Below are 12148 nucleotides of genomic sequence, written 5' to 3'. Positions count from 1 at the left end.
TTTCCCTCCCATGAATGGGTGTTTCATTGAGGTTAAACAGTTGTCAAATCTGACATTTAAATGTTCATTACTGGAAACTTAGAACTGAAATTCTTTTTGGAAGACTCACACTAGAACATGATATATCATACCTCCCAAAATTTGTAAAATGAAAGAGGGACAAAAACATTTGCAAAATGTTTTGGACCATGCCCATTTTATGGCCACACCCCCCTGAATACCACATCCTTTTTACACAATTTGGCAAGTTATGGAAAGTTTGGACACATTTCTGGGGGTTTTAGGGTTCAGGTTTTATGTGTTATTACAGTTTTGCTAATGAAGGTGAATTGCCCTTTAAGTTGCAAGTCACAGTTTCCTCAAGAGACCTGCTTAACTTAAATAGTTACACTTGGTTATTTAATTAGCTTAAATTGTTGCAAACATATCTAAGTGCACCTGCAGTTCTGTGCTCTCTGTCACAAGCCTCAGTTTAAGAAACGTATTAATGTTTTTTGGCTGTTCAGTGCAGAAGATCAGAGAGAAAGTTGGGACATTTCAGTAACAATCCGGGAGCTGTCAAAATTGTCACTGTTTAAAAACGGGACAGTTAGGAGGTATGATATATCTCCATTTACTTCTACCTTTGTGGTTATTTCTATGTAGAACTTGTGAACTTGTAATTTGAATTTTTTTAGGAGCTGAAACTATCGACAGTCATATGAAAAAGTTTGGGAACCCCTCTGAGCCTGCATAATAATTTACTCCACTTTCAACAACAAAGAACGGTGGTATGTCTTTCATTTCTTAGTCCTCAATACTTAGGAGTACTGGGGTGTTTTCTAAACAAAGATTTTTGAAGCAGTATTCAGTTGTATGAGATTAAATCAAATGTGAAAAACTGGCTGTGTAAAAATGTGGGTACCCTTGTAATTTTAATAATTTGAATGCATGTAACTGCTCAATACTGATTACTGGCAACACCAAATTGGTTGGATTAGCTCCTTAAGCCTTGAACTTCATAGGTAGGTATGTCCAATAATGAGTAAAGGTATTTAAGGTGGCCAATTGCAAGTTTTGCTTCTGTTTGACTCTCCTCTGAAGAGTGACAGCATGGGATCCTCAAAGCAACTCTCAAAAGATCTGAAAACAAAGATTGTTTAGTATCATGGTTTAGGGGAAGGCTACAAAAAGCTATCTCAGAGGTTTAAACTGTCAGTTTTAACTGTAAGGAATGTAAAGGACGGCCACAGGCACAGTTGCTGTAAAACCCAGGTCTGGCAGGCCAAGAACAATACAGGAGTGGCATATGCGGAGGATTGTGAGAAAGGTTACAGACAACCCAAAGATCACCACCAAAGACTTGCAAGAACATCTTGCTGCAGAAGGTGTATCTGTACATCGTTCTACAATTCATCGCAATTTGCACAAAGAACATCTGTATGGCAGGGTGAAAGAAGCCCTTTCTGCACTCACACCACAAACAGAGTCGCTTGTTGTATGCAAAAGCTTATTTAGTCAAGCCACAGTCATTTTGGAACAAAGTGCTTTGGACTGATGAGACAAAAATTGAGTTATTTGGTCAAAACAAAAAGCGCTTTACATAGCGGAAGAAGAATAACACGGCATTCCAAGAAAAACACCTGCTAGCTACTGTCAAATTTGCTGTGGGGCTGTGGGCTAGTTCAGGGACTGGGGCCCTTGTTAAAGTCGAGGGCGGATGAATTCAACCGAATATCAACAAATTCTCCAGGATAATGTTCAAGCATCAGTCACAAAGTTGAAGTTACGCAGGGGTTGAATATTCCCACAAGACAATGACCATAAACACACTTCGAAATCTACAAAGCCATTTATGCAGAGGGAGAAGTACAATATTCTGAAATGGCCGTTACAGTCCCCCGACATCGAAAATCTATGGGATGATTTGAAGCAGGCTGTCCATACTCTGCAGCCATCAAATTTAACTGAACTGGATAGAGTTTGTATGGACGAATGGTCAAAAATACCGCCATCCAGAATCCAGACACTCATCAAAGACTATAGGAGGCGTTTAGAAGCTGTTACATTTGCAAAAGGAGGCTCAACTAAGTATGTATCTAATATCTCTGTTTGGGTGCCCACATTTATGCACCTGTCTAATTTTGTTATGATGCATATTGCATATTTTTTGTTAATCCAATAAACTTTATGTCACTGCTGAAATACCTGTACTACTCTTTCCATAAGGCATGTTATATATTAAAAGGAAGTTGCTACTTTGAAAGCTCAGCCAATGGTAAACAAAACTCCAAAGAATTAAGAGGGGTTCCCAAACTTTTTCATATTGGTTCGTATTGGAGTATGTTGGCTGACCTCCTATTCTGTATACCTCCATGTTTATTATTATGTAAGTCCCTTCTTCCCTTCTTTTTCAGTGTCACATCATTGATATCAGTTGAACTGACACATATACATCTAAGAACAAGAATCCCAGAAACTAAAAGTAAAATGATTTAAACAGCTGAATGAATGAATGAAACATATTACTGATACTCGATAGAGTCTATATCAGTATTATGGCGAATAAGAGCAGTTGTGTGTTGTGTATTGCAAGTGCTCACATATTATTTTTGCTACTTGCTCAGTCCTGATACAGTGGTGCGGAATTTCACTTTCCCATAGCCTGTGCTATCTGCTTGGCAGTATTTTCTTTTCTGCATTGTCAGTTTCAGGAATGTTGATCCTGAAACCCATTGAGACATGTAAAGCTATTGTGTAGCAAGCAGCCCAATACAGAAATTTGGAAAAAGTACCTATATAATCTTTTCTATCCCAGTTTTTCACAATTCTTATTTGTACCCTGTCCCCGAATACATAACAAGAAATGAATTGTGTTTCAACCTGCATTAAAGTGGACCTGTCACCCAGACATAAAAAGCTGTATAATAAAAGTCCTTTTCAAATTAAACATGAAATCCAAATTCTTTTTTTTATTAAAGCATTCATAGCTTTTGTAAACTCGTTTAAAAATCTCAGCTGTCAATCAAATATTGCCTGCCCCTCCTCTATGCCTAGGCATAGAGGCGGGGCAAGCAATTACTTTCACTTTCCATTCAGCACTTCCTAGATGTCACTGCTTTCCCCATATTCCCCCAGTTCTCTTAAACATTTGATTGTGCAGCCAGGGCATGGGGATGGACATCAGGTCCCCCATTCTGGTGCACAAACAAGATTATGAGATGATACAAGGCTTGTCTTTATAACAGTGTCCGCAAAATGGCTCCTGCCTGCTTGCTATAATTATGAGTTCCCACACTGATGGAAACAAGTTTTAAATAATATATACAATGTAATTAAAGTTCATTTTGCTTGACTGACATGATAAAATAGGATTTGGAATACTTTTTTTGGGTGACGGGTCCACTTTAATTCATTCTGCCCTGTTGACAAATTGCCTAATATTGGGTGGCACAGTTATACTGAAAACAAGTACCAGTTAACATATAGGGACAAGCTTAAATACACATTTATAAATACTGGTTTTTAACTTGTCTACAGTGATCTTCTCTGCATAGACCCATTAGGGAGACCAATCAGGGAGGATTTAATTAATTTGCAAGCTTAAAAAAGCATATCTAGTTTACATAGGAGCTTTGTTTTGTTTGAGCTGCACGCTTGACATCCCCAGGACAAGGTGACTTGTTCAGGCTCTCGGAAAAAAAACTGATTAACATGTGTTGTGCTCAGTGATCCACAAGTATTTGCATACTGATTGATTGATATTTTGACTATCCAGAAAAAATCCAGAAAAAATGTGTTTTATACAGTATATGTTGAAGCAGAATTAGATACTAAACTAGATATGTTCATGGGGCCCATGACTGGCAGCTTTGCTTGCACCCCTTAGGGTAATGCCACACGTTGCTGAAACAGACCTGAAAAAGGCCCCTACGCTGCAATCTGCCCCTTTCCTTTCTCTCTGCCCTGCTTGTTTTTCCCACTTGGTTCTATAATCCTTGCCTTCCTCTCTCCAATATTTTTATACATTTTTTTTCATGTTACTTCCCTCCCCTCTCTCTACTTTTCTTTCATTTTTATGTTCATTATCCACTTTCTCTCTCTCTCTCCTCTTGCTTTTTATATTGTATGTGCCTTGACTTGATCTTGATCTTACCCGTAAAACTAATTTATACCTGTCCATCACTAGCACAATAATGTGTTTTTGTTTGCATTGGGGGGTGGGGGGATGGTGTGCATCGACATGCCGGGATTTAGTATTTGTTTTCAGATTAAGAAAAACCCTTGTTTAAAGGAACAGTATGCTGCTAAATTGGGAATTTCAAATGCAAAAATGTATTTGTATTTTCGAGTAAAACAAGGGTATTCCCATGCTGAGGCAAGCGATGTGTCATTAGTAACTGCTAAATGCTTGTTCAGGGTGACCTACGCTAAACAGAATTATTTTGTCAATTTGTCCTTATAGATAAGTAAAATGAACATAAAATCTATTTCTATCTGTAAGTACAGCAGAAATGACAAGGCTAGGCTGATACCTTTGCTCCTCAGACACTATCAGTTTCCAGGCGCATGCTAAAATAGTGCCAACTTTACCTGGCCCTATATTCTTCTGCACCTCAGGCACAAGCTAACTGCCACTTAGGCATTCTGACTTAACTCATAGCAACACAAATCCTAGCTATGCCTATATTTGGCCATTTTGCCACAATTATTGTAAATTGAATTGTTTCATAATCAATCCCCACCAATATGTCTTTTGGAACATGTGAAATGAATTTGTGTGAATCATATGGCAGTAACTCTGTAGCTAAAGAGACTACAGTTACAAATTACACAGAAAGATTCATTCCTTCTTAGTCAGTGATCCTCAAACTGTTGACTGGGTCCCTGGGGGGGGGGGTCTTGGTGAAATTTGTTAAGGGATATATTAAGCATTTTGTTGCCCACAGCAATTTAAAGCTCAAGAGTCAGGCATACAATGCTCAGAATCACCCCCATAAACCTCTAAGCAATTGCCATAACATGGAAAGTAAGTTAGGCTTAAAAAGATGTCCATCAACCTTTTATGTCTATGTAATGTCTGCCTAACTGCTAATTGATCCATAGAAAGGCAAATAATAATAAAAAAAAAACCTCAAGCAACTCAAATTTACCTCAGAAGGGGAAAAAAATCTTGCTGACGCCAAGATGGCAATCAAACCAGTCCCTGGTGATCGTTTTGGCAGCTCGAAGGACTTACTAGTAAATAAAACAACAGAAAGTTTATTAAGTGGCCCCCTTATATATTTATACATAGTTACATCCCCTCTTGAAGCGTCTCATAGCCGTCATTGACGGGGTTGTTCACCTTTAAATTAACTTTTAGTATGATGTAGAGAGTGATATTCTCAGACAATTTGCTATGGGTTTTCATTTTTTATTATTTTTTTTTTTTTAGTTATTTAGCATTTTATTCAGCAGCTCTTAAGTTTGCAATTGCAGCAATCCGGTTGCTAGGATCCAAATTACCCTGGCAACCATGCATTTATTTGAAAAAGAGACTGGGGTATGAATAGGAGAGGGTCTTAGTAGGCACAAGTATTCTAGATGGGTCCTTACCAGTACTTTGTAAAGTGGAAGAATGACCCTCTCCTCTCACAAATAAAAGTTTATTATGTATAAGGACATCAATGTCCCTTTCCCTGGATTGTCTCCTTTTCTCTGACAAAACAGCAGTTCTGTCATGCTTTAACCCAAGATTCTCAATATCTGTATAAGAGCGCATCAGTGGTCTGAAATCCTGTAGAAGTTCACACAATGAAATAAAAACAATTTAAAAACAGACATTTTGCCATTGGGATTGTAATCTCGAACAAGCAGGGCATTCTGCAAACTGATATTATGTCCTTTGTTTGTTTGATTTGTATACTCTGCTGTACAGTGCTGTTTATACAAGTATTGCTAAATAAATAAAGATATACATACATGCATATGCTCTTCTGTTGTACAATGCTGGGGAATTTGCTTTATAAATACATGATCATAATAATAAAAAAAATCACAATCAATGCTTTTCCACGCTGCTTTATAACCTCCATAAACAGATGCCAATAATTTTACAGGCATTGGACTAGTTGGGTTTGTCCTAAAATATCAGTGTGGAACAATGCCCAGAGAAATAGAATCTCAACCACGCTGCCATTCACATGCAGGTACAGTGCACTGAAGCAGAGATAAAGGTACTTGGGGAGTAGAAGAGATGAATGGAAACCAGAGAGATAACAAGGGAAATGAGAGATATTGTACAAGTAGCTACAGTAAGGTATGGCTCCAGTAACTATTTTATTTTAACTTAAAAGGATCAAAACACATCAGTTAATAGTGCTGCTCCAGCAGAATTCTGCACTGAAATCCATTATTCAAAAGAGCAAACAGATTTTTTTATATTCAATTTTAAAATCTGACATGGGGCTAGACATATTGTCAATTTCCCAGCTGCCTCCAGTCATGTGACTTGTGTTCTAATAAACTTCAATCACTCTTTACTGCTGTACTGCGAGTTGGAGTGATATCACCCCACCCCCAGCAGCCTAACAACAGAACAATGGAAAGGTAACGAAATAGCAGCTCCCCAACACAAGATAACAGCTCCCTGGAAGATCTAAGAACAGCACTAAATAGTAAAAGCCAAGTCCCACTGAGACTGATTCAGTTACATTAAGTAGGAGAAATTACAGCCTGCCAGAAAGTAATTCCACCCTAGGCAGGCACAAGTCACATGACTGGGGCAGCTGGGAAACTGACAAAATGTCTAGCCCCATGTCAGATTTCAAAATTGAATATTTTTGGGAAATGGATTTCAGTGCAGAATTCTGCAGGAGTAGCACTATTAACTGATGTGTTGTGGAAAAAACATGTTTTTCCACGACAGTATCCCTTTAAAATGTAACACAAGTAGTAGATAGGATGTTGCAAGTGCCTTTTATTTTGGTTCCTTCATCATCACGTTGTAACCAGATTTCCAGATACAGTAGGACGGAGCCCACCAACATCATGAGAAAATGGTCATCATCATGAGAAAATGGTTCTGTGATCATTTTTGTGTGTTTTCAATAGCATAAAGCAGATGGATTTGGTTCTTCTCTGCATATCTCATCACCCCTATTAGTATTTCCAATGTTGTACTGGTGTTGGACTAGATGTAATCCCAAAACTGAGGAAGTGCAGACATAACAGCCTTATTTGGAAAGATTCTTGCTTGAAATGCCAAGGCCAACTGCTGTTTTAATATATAAAGTATATATACACACCTAAGAGGGCAGGCAGAGATTTACAAAGTGGGGGTGGGTCACATATTTAAAGATGTCTCTTTTTTTAAATCATCTCTTTATTCCAAAATTCTGTGTTCTTAAAATGTGCTAGAGCTTTTTACTGTTCATACCACTTGAAAGTCAGGAAAATACGTGACTCAAAAAGTTATTACAGTTTTGCTAATGAAGGTGAATTGCCCTGTAGCTCTCAGTTCTCCCAAGAAAACTTCTTATCTTAAAAATTGTTACAATTGTATCTAAGTGCAGGTGCCGAGTATTAGTGATATGCAAGTCGAGAAAAACTTGACCCAATACAGCACCTGGCTTCCCCCTCCATTTATAGACCTGTCAATGATGTCACAAAAGGGGTGGGGCAGGCTCATGACTATAAAACTGGAAGTTGGAAGCCAGCAGTCTAAGGTCGCGGGCGTGGAGAGCAGGTAGAAGAGCTCAACTAGACCCGCAAACAGTGCAGTGAGGTCGGTCCGAGCCCCCCAGACCCGCAGGTATCGGGCCGGCCCGCACATCACTATCGATTATTCTGGGTTCTCTGCCAGAAAGCCTCTGGGAGTTAAGGGTTAATTTACCCCTTTATACTACAGTAAACTCAAAGCAACCAAATGAGCATATTCCCACTTAAATATGTGTGTGATAATAGTTTAACATATTTTTTTTTGCTGGATGTGTCCAGTTTACTTCAGTAGAACATCATTACAGCATAGCCATATGTGAATCTATTCATAGAGGCAAACAGTATGGCAGCACAGGGAAATTAAATATGCTGAGAATCAACGTACTGTGCACTCTTTATCTGTGGCATAATTTCAGATTTTTGTGAATATTAATGTATGATAAACACTTCTTATTTGCTGGGAGTATTTCGTGTATGAAAAAATAAATAATCTTTAAGTATGGCTACAGGCATAGAAAAAACATAACTTGGTGTTTTCTCTCTCTCTCTCTCTCTCTCTCTCTCTCTCTCTCTCTCTCTCTCTCTCTCGCTCTGACTTTTTGTCAGGAAATCAAGGAATCCTACTGAAACGTGTGCAGAGTTTTCCTTTGCACAATAAGGAAATGCTAGGAAGCCGGATATGAGTTTCAAACAGCATCCTGCACAATCCTTAAACTGATTTAATACATTTTTACCTGATTACTCGCTCTAGTATAAACCCTCTGTTCTTGGTTTGTTCATTAGTCATCACAATAAAATTCGTGTTTGCTGAGCTGCAGTCATAATTAACCTCTAAATTGCTATAGAGTTTTCATTGTAGTATTTTGCTATTTTACAGAACTTGCCAGGCTAAGGTTCTTAGATGTATTTCAGCAGCGACTTCTACAGAATTTGTCAGAACTCTATTTGACATTGTGTGACGTCATTTGATAGGAAGATTTTTAAAGTACTTGTGTGCAGGTTATTAAAACTTAAAGTGGACTGCAGTAATTATTATTATTAATTATAATAATAATAACAACCCTTATATATAAAGTGCTAAACTAATTAACAGTGTTGTACAATAGAAGAGTGTATACATTTACATTTATTTACAAATACAGGCCAATACAGAAGGTACAGAGGGCCCTGCTAACAGTCTTAGAGCTAAAGCTGGCCATACAAGGGCCGATAAAAGCTGCCAACAGTCCCAGTTGGCAGCTTATCGGCCTGTGCGTTGGGCCCTCCAACGGGCTTCCCTGATCTATATTTGGCTGTAAGTCGGCCAGATGTCGATCTGGCAGGGTTAAAAATCCCGTTGGCCGCGTCTGTTTGTTGATGCAGTCCCACGTTCCGACCACCAGTTTTACCTACATTATGATCCGATCATTGGGTCCTAGGGCCCACAATCCATTCAGCCCGATATCACCAACCTCAATGTGGGCATATCGGGGAGAGATCCGCTCGTTTGGTTATAAAGCTAAACGAGCGGATCTCTATGTGTATGACCACTTTTAAGGGTCGCGGCCCTTACAATGCCGGCTTCCGAATTCCAGGTTCAACTTTTATAGACACGTGCCTGCTCATCCGCCCCTTTTGTGATGTCATCAGCGGGGCGGCGTGGGTCTATAAAAGACTGGTCCTCACTCTGATGGTTCCTATTCCCGCTGTTGTAATCTGATAATGGCCAGCTTTATACTTTATAAAGGAGAATGGGGCTTTTGTATACATTATAGAAATTATGTACAGTATTCAGTATAAGCAAATGGGAGTATTTAGTGATTTCTGGCATAGATGTGCTGGCAGAGAAAAGGCCAATTCACTCTCTTCTGTGCTTTCTGCCACCAACACAGGATCAACCTGTCGTTGGTCACATCGGGAGGATGCATACTTTTGCATTTCCTTGCAGAAATCTGCCCTACTCTGAGAAAATAATAATGTTGTAGATTGTTTAATGAAAAATGTTATCCTCTTATAAATATGCCTGTGCAAAAACCAGTGACTTTATTTACAGGCAACATTTATGGAAACATGGTAAACTTTCATAAATGTTCGACATTTTCTGACCAACAGAAGAATTCTTATTTTGTTGGGGGGATTTTGATGTGGTCATAGCCAGTGTGACTCATGACTCAAAACAAAGAGGCCGATGGAGGTAAAGCAAGATCAGGCCTGATCTCTAATTGCATTCCTTAACTGATTCTCATCACACATAAAAAGAATTCCACTATTTCACAACAATGGGCAGCATCCTTCAGGGAGACAGATCACTGGCAACAGCAGTAAATGACTGCAAGTGTGATGCCCTGGGCTGTTACTGACCATAAATAAACAGACAGAAAACTCTGCTCTTAAAAATCCGCCCTCATGGTACACATTGCATATAGCAAGTTTTCTGGGTGAAATCCGTTCTGCATTCCGAGCGAGTCCTATGGCAAGCCAAATATTAGTTGGCTGTCGGCTGTATACCACCCAAATTGTTCTGTTTAGTCTAGCTATTTATAGTTTATAGGACACTGCTGCAAAATGCATGGCAAGTTTTATCTGAGATCCTTTCTTCACAAAGTCTATCCAACAACCCTAATATTCCCTGCAACCTGATATTTATGTATACCCTGTCCAGATAAGGTTTAACTAGCTGCTGGCAGGTTCCAGGTGGAGAGTTGTACCTGGTTTTTAGAAGCAGTTTGTAAAAATCCTACTAAAACATGACACAGCAGTGCTATTGCAGGAACCCCCCAGGCCCTGTGTCTCTGATCAGATCTTAGAAACATCTGGTAAGTGGATTTTAAGCACAGCTTGCATTGGAGCAGTTAGTATTTCAGGCTCTAAAAACAAATGCTGGCAACACACGCTACCAGCTGTTAAAGCACCAGTTAGATTGTCTGTGGGTGCTGCCTAATTAAGTCTGAGGTATTCAAGTTATGCTGTCCCAAGATTATATTACAGTTTTCTTGCTGTAGTAATGTACATATTTTTGGATGAAAATGATCAAGTTCCATTAAAATATTTGGGGTTAAAAACCTGGTGCCATAAAATGTTCTTTTTATAAATGGCATTAGTATTTTTAATTATTTCATATTTCTATATCGAGAATAGCATTCTACAAATAGTTGCCTTGAAATTTAAACATCTTAGTAACATACCTCCCAACATTTGGAAAATAGAGGAACAAAAAGATTTGCCTCGCGGAACATGGGGGAATATTTTTGACCACACCCAATTCATGCCCCCCTCCCCTTAATACCATACGCATTTTACAGAATTTTGCAGGCTATGGAAAGTTTGAACACATTTCTGGGGGTTTTAGGGTCAGATTTTATGTGTTACAGTTTTGCTAATGAAGGTGAATTGCCCTTTAAGCTGCAAGTCACAGTTTCCCCAAGAGACTTGTTCATCCTTATTGTATCTTTGCCTATCTTAAATTGTTACAATGTATCTAAGTGCAGTTGCCACATATGGGCCTTGACAAAGGCCTCTCATTTAATGAAGTTTTAGAAACGTTGTATTTTTTTTTCTGGCTGTTCACTGCAGGGAATCAAAGAGAAAGTCATCACATTTCAGTAACAATCTGAGCTGTCAAAATCGTGACTGTCTTGTGGAAATAGCTTGTGCACCATTATTATAGAATACTCAGCAATTGCACCATGTTTGTTGTAAATTTTTACAAATCCCTCCAAAGTCCTTCTCAGTAGACATGCTTATAGGGTAACTGCTGTTGCCATAAAAATTCCACTAAACAGTATCTTTTACCGTTTCATTTTTTAAAAAAAAATTGTAAACTTCTATAGGGTAATATACCCTTCTTTTTTACATGAACTCATTCAGATAATTCACTGAATTGAACTTCCTAAAATAAATATAAATGTACTGTATTCCATAAATTGAATGGAAAATATGACTTGTATAAATGATTTCCCAACCCCCTTTAGAGTATTGCAACCCCTCCTACACCTTCTTCCATTGTGAATTGCTGGATTCTAGGACATGAAGCTTTACAAAAGTCCTTAGATTATTTGTGTATAGTGCCCCATCGAGCCTGAACAATATCCGTGTATCTGGTCTGGATAATGCATAGTGTGTGTAGTGTGAACAAATATTAAGATAAGTAATAATCCCCATTCATAGGCATTACAAGATATTTCTGGATGCTTTATTGGCCATGGGAGAGGAGATTTCCGACAGACAACAAATAGATAACAAATAGATATGTCAGTGTGCAAGTTGGCAGCATGGAGTGATAAGGAAAGGTATTTTGAGTCACAGTTTTTCTCATAGAACCTTGGCAGTGAAAACACCCTGTCGGCCACAAAGTTAATGTAGTTATGAACAATAGGGCAGCCTAGGCTTTTATTCTGTTAAAGGCGTATTGGCATATACCCGTGCTTTGTTATAATTTCTTGCAGTGCCATCTTGAGCTTACATCAAACTATACAGCAACATTATTATG

At 38.6% G+C, this 12148-nt stretch overlaps 1 protein-coding gene across 2 annotated transcripts in view; it reads left to right on the top strand.

Moving 5' to 3' along the window:
- The window catches only part of bcar1.L (BCAR1, Cas family scaffold protein L homeolog), an 80441-nt gene that overhangs the window by 18339 nt on the left and 49954 nt on the right, over window positions 1-12148 (top strand). Inside the window, exon 2 of one of the 2 annotated variants that reach the window (XM_018256557.2) lies at window positions 678-770. The gene's annotated coding sequence lies outside the window, so the exon portion shown is untranslated. 2 annotated transcript variants of the gene reach the window in all.

This window comes from Xenopus laevis, chromosome 4L (genome assembly GCF_017654675.1).
Source record: "Xenopus laevis strain J_2021 chromosome 4L, Xenopus_laevis_v10.1, whole genome shotgun sequence".
In the NCBI taxonomy this organism is placed as follows: Eukaryota; Metazoa; Chordata; class Amphibia; order Anura; family Pipidae; genus Xenopus; species Xenopus laevis.
Note: the sequence above shows the minus strand (reverse complement) of the source record. Positions and strands in the feature narration are given on the sequence as shown.